Source organism: Triticum dicoccoides, chromosome 6B (genome assembly GCF_002162155.2).
Source record: "Triticum dicoccoides isolate Atlit2015 ecotype Zavitan chromosome 6B, WEW_v2.0, whole genome shotgun sequence".
Lineage (NCBI taxonomy): Eukaryota > Viridiplantae > Streptophyta > Magnoliopsida > Poales > Poaceae > Triticum > Triticum dicoccoides.
The window spans coordinates 717,926,169-717,931,651 of NC_041391.1; the positions used below are offsets into that span (position 1 = coordinate 717,926,169).

Sequence of the window (5,483 nt, forward strand, 5' to 3'; positions counted from 1 at the left end):
CAAGGCCTAGGCGCGCTGCTCGAACGCCCGAGCGTAGTACATGGCCGTCTGGAGGTCCTGGGGCCCCTTCATCTCAACGTCCACGCGGATGTGGTCGGGAAGGCCCCCGACGAAGAGCTCCGCCCGCTGGAGTGCCGTCACCCCCGGTGCGTGACACGCCAGAGCCTGGAAGCGGTCGGCGAAATCCTGGACCGTGGAGGTGAAAAGTAGACGGCCCAGCTCGGACAAGTGGCTGCCGCGCCATGGTGGCCCGAAACGAAGGAGACACAGCTCGCGAAAACGATCCCAGGGAGGCATGCCGCCCTCATCCTGCTCGAGAGCGTAGTACCAGGTCTGGGCGGCGCCCCGAAGGTGGTAGGACGCGAGCCAAGTCCACTCGGACGCCGGTGTCCTCTGCCCCCGGAAGAACTGGTCACACTGGTTTAACCAGTTAAGCGGGTCGTCCGAACCGTCGTAGGTGGCGAAGTCGATCTTCGCGAACCAAGGCGGCTGCTGGTGTGGCGCGCCATGGCCCACTGCCTCGGCGGTGCGGAGAGCTGAGGACGGCGCTCGGTCCATGGTGGAGAGGTTGGGATAGTTCCCCGTGGCGCCAGACGCCTCAGGCTGCAACTGGGAACCCGACGGTGGCCGGGCCTCCGGGTAGGCTGGTGGAGAGGACGTCCCGTAGAGCCAGCCTGGCAGCGGAGACGGTGACGATGGAAAGCGGACCTCCTGGATCGGGAGGCCGCTCGGCGAGGAACGGCCCAAGCTAGGGCTGGGTGGTGGCGGCGGTGGTGGTGGCCCCTGCGCGGTGGCAGCCGGGAGGGACGGCGCGGCTGGGGCCGGCGCGGACGGTGCGGTCCAGGTCGGCCACTGCGGTCCCAAGGCGGCGGCGGGCGGCGCGGGTGGCGCCGCAGGCGGCGGTGGCGGCCACTGTGGCCATGGCGGCGTCGATGCCGCCGATGAGGGGAACGCCGGGTAGCCCCCGGTGATGGCCGCGGATACGGAGTACCACGGCAGGGGCTGCTGGCCCGCGGCCATGGCCGGATGGAGCGGCGGGGGCGGCCCGTACGAGCTGGCCAAGAAGAGACGGATGCCCTGGACCGCGATGACTAAGTCGTTGAGCACGCCGGCCATGGCCTCCGGTGTGAACTGCTGCGGCACTGGGGGAGGCGACGGCGGTGGTTGCTGGGTTTGCGGCTGGCCCTGGCCCTAGTCCGGCGTGGTGCCGGGGGCGGGGGAGATCGGCACCGAGAGGGAGGCCGTGGCGCCCGGCGACGCAGCGGCGGCGTTGGTGGAGTCGGTGGCAGCGGCGGTGGGGGAGGCGTTGGGCAACGGCGGCTGTGGTGGAGGCGGGTTTGGAGGCGAGGAAGACATGGTCGTAACCCGGGTAGCTGATACCAAGGTGTTAGGAGCTAGGGTTTTGCCCTTCCGAGGGCGTAGGTTATAGGGGAAGGAGGGAGGTGGGCGAGGGCTGGAGCGCGGCGGCCGGCGGCGAGGCGCCGTCCTTGCGGATTGACGGCGGCGGCGCAAGCAAGAGGCGGCTAGGGTTTAGGGTTCCGGCTCCTCCGGGAGCCGGGCAATAGAATAGTCTTATTGCTTGATTCTCAAAATAGTTTTACAACTAGTACATATAACCATAATCTGAAAATAAACATAAGATAACAAGCCTGCCCAGTGGGCCCATGGCGGCCATAGACCTGGCCGGTCATAACAACACCACAACCCGAGGTTCCGAGTGCCGCGTACCAAATAGCACCTCCAAGAAGGTATGCGACGTCGATGACGCTGCTGCCCGGACGAGTCCTAGGGTTTCCCCCGGTACGCGGAGGGAACTGGAGAATGGCTACCACTGACACCCTTCAAGAAGGAATGGTGGCACCCGCCGGTGTCACCGCATCGGAGCCGGACGAGCCGGCAAGGATTTCTCCCGCACGCCAAACACCACCGCCCATCCGAAGCCTACCAACCAAAACACCGCCCAATGCGCCATCGCGGTTGCGCCGCCATCCACGCCGTCTCACTACAAGCACCAACACGAGGCCGAGAAGACCGGAGAGAAGTGCCACACGACGAGAGCAGCAGCACCAAGGCCGAGCGGGAGGGAACCACCTCCACCGCCATCGTGCGAGAAGCCCACGCCTCCGGCACTGTCGCGGTAGCTGACCGGACATGGCAGCGGGGCATACCAGGCCACACGAAAGCTACATGTTAGAATCATTGAAGCACGCCAAGGCATGCATTTAAGTGTGCTTAGGCACTAGGCAACAGCAGATCACCTAGCTCGTAATCATGCTAGGCGTGCGCTCTTGTGAAATAGACGATAGGTAGAGGCAAAATAAGAAACTTATGACATGCACCTTTTTGAACCTTGATTATAATCGTATATGCTACAAATTTAATTCATGCATGCACATTGATCCATGATAACCAACAATTTAAACAAGGAGTGATAATCGCATAGGCAGATTATAGAACTACGTGATAAGCAACAATTTAAACAAGGATCAAGATTGATCAATATGGTTGACACGTAGGCGTAGCAGTCCAATCAAGGGATGGATCAAAACACTATGATGAATACTCATATGTTCTTAGCTGGTATAGAAAGACATTGATAAGGTGATCATGCGCAGCGAAAAAAGAATCTAGCCAGGTGTGGATCCAAACAACAGGTTAGAATCAAGAAGAGCTAGAAAGTACTTCTATAGGAAAAGGTTCAGTTTGAACTGAATGTCTCCGATGGTTAGGTTCCTTGTGGTGAATCAAGCCTCCCTGCTTGAAGTAGTGGGCTTGTGCACGGGTGCTATCATTTTCTTGGATTTATTCGGACTTTTCGGCGATGTTCTTTCAATGGGAGATGATGTTCCGTCGATAAGGAGGCACCTTTGTGTTCATCTCCGCTCTAAACTGTTAGTTTGCCTCACTTCCTCTCTAAACGATTTATGGACCCACTTAACCCGTAAACTAAGTTTTTTTCTGGTTGGGATGACTGATGAGGAAAATGGCCAGGCAAGGTCGACAACAACGGCTGAGGCAGATCACATCGCAACATTGGGTGAGCAGATGAGAGAAGATGGAGAAACTAGAGCAGCACATCCAGATGGATGCACAGAGGATCTGATCTGAAGATGGAAGAGAGTTATAGGCCCTGTTTGGTTCAGCTTTTATCAACGGATTCCGCTGCCGCGCAGCAGAATCTGAACCAAAGGGCAAACCCAGCAGAATCCTATTCCAGAAATCCGTTGCCAAAATCTGAACCAAAAGCGGAAGCAGCCCCGGACGTGCTTTTCAAAATCTGATTCCGCTGCGGACCAAAATCTGAAAAAGTTGTATCAGCTGGTTTGCCAAATGACCTACATCTTTTTCACATCAAATTTTCCACAGCTATTTTTTCACAGCTGCTTTTAGAAATCCACAGCCGAATCAAACAGGGCGATAGAAGGAGAAGTTGGAGAAATAAGATGGTAACATATGTAGCACCCAGCGTGTGAAAGGGTTGTAGATGCTACGCTAACAAGCTACCATCAATCTATTGACAAAAGCACAACACAAAACTGGTCATGGGGTGCTGCACTCCAAAACAAAATGGTTTAGGGCATCAAGGGAGATTGAGAGCCCAAAAGAATCAGGAAGAGAAGTGAGCCAAATCGATTTGTATAGGATGATAAATGAACTTCTGCACATATAAAATATCTACTCCTGACAAAAGGTTATGTCATATACCCAATTAATGGAGTAGCAATGTGTTAAAGATGCTACGATATCAGAAGAAAAGAAAATTAATAAATCACGAAGAGATGTTCATATAAATTACTTGTAAGATTTTCATGTGAAATATCCAAATATATTTTCATGCAATAGAAACCGTACCTTTTGTCTGCTAGGTAACCGTTGATATTCATGACGACTTGTTGTATGCTACCTGCTTCGGTGCTATCAAAATGTAGACCACTGACTTGACTATGAATAGTTCTCATGATATTCATCAGGTCTGGATTTTGCGACACCGATATGAAAGCCTTACACTTGAATTTCTCTTTGAACTCTTGATACACTTGGTTTGCAAGAGTTGTCTTGCCCATTCCTCCAGATCCGACGATGGAGACCAGCTTTGGTTGCTCATCTATTGATGCACCTTGAGTCAACAGCTTGATTATTTCAGACTTAGGTTCATCAATTCCCACAAGCTTGGAGGCATCTTCAAGGATGGCAAGAGCTCTAGCATCAACAGACGCATTTCTGGTGTTGGAGAAGATCCCATGTGTCTTGTACCTTTCATTCCTCTCGCTCACCTCAAGGATTTGTTTCTTTAAATCTTTGATCTCGCTGCCGATCCTACGCCGAGCCTTTATCTTCCCCAACTTCCCTAGTGAGTGCTTGATCTTCTCAATGAAGCCATCTGGCTTAGTGTCTTTGTCATTGATACTTTGCATGAAGTCGTCGATGGTGTCTTCCATGTTGTAGGAGAGCTCCCTCACTGCCGCCGCCCAAACTTTATCTTCCGCATCAGGCTCTTCCTCCTCTGATATTTTGAGGAGAAGCATGTGCATGGCCTCAAGTTCATCTATGAGGAACCTGATGTCCTCGTGCACACCCTTGAAACACTTGTACTCCTCACCGAGCAGAGCGGCCAGCTTCCCCAGGATAGGTTTGAGGACCCCTGTGGCCACATTCACCACAGCCGCTTCCATAGCCCCAGTGCTGCTGGCTGTGTCAATTCAGCGTGGAGGTTGTCGAATCGAATGCAGTGACTCGTTCGTGTCGTCAATCTACAGCCTGAAAAGAGAATCAAATGAAGCAAGCCATTAAGTCCAAGCATTACTCCCTTTTCGAAAAATAAAGTCCAAGCATTACTTACTGCACTGAAAAAGATACAAAACGCTCGCTCGCCGGCGCCGACGGCATACGAGGGAGATCGAAATACGGGATGGGGAGATGTGTTCATACCAAGCGGATCCTGTCGTGGACCTTGGATTTTTCTTCGCTCCGTTAGGAAGGATTCACGGAGGTAAGACCACGTTGCTGGTCCGAACGATCTACAGAGCGGCCAATGCGAGGCGGCGCCGGCGCCGGCGTACGAGGAGATCGAAGCACGGCATGGGTGGGGATGGGGTCGTACCTGGCGGGATGGATCTGCCGTGGAGGATGGCCAGCCGCGGAGAAACACCGGCACCTCGCTCCGGCGAGGGCAAGAAAGTAAGCGGGGGAAGCTCACGGCGGCGACGCGTGCACAGCGAGACGACGGCGAGCTGTGGCAGTGTCACGAGGGTGGAGTGCTGAGGGGATCTGGTCTGGGTAAACGAAACGGACGAGGATTTTGTGTCTCGCCGGGACGTCGTCGCTTGGCCTTCTTATTACTTCGGTCTCCCTGTTACTCGTGGGCCCAAACGAACGAGGATTTTGTGTCCCCTTGTAACTAGTCATTGTGTAGGGGCAATGCACATTAATTTAAAAGTATATATTAAGTGCATGCGGATATTAAAAAGAAATTTATTTATGTG

The 5,483-nt window shown here is 54.0% G+C and overlaps 1 pseudogene; it reads right to left on the minus strand.

The window, feature by feature from the left end:
• Window positions 1-5,251, minus strand: part of LOC119325619 — a 13,875-nt pseudogene extending 8,624 nt beyond the window's left edge.
• Between the last annotated feature and the right edge of the window lie 232 nt (window positions 5,252-5,483).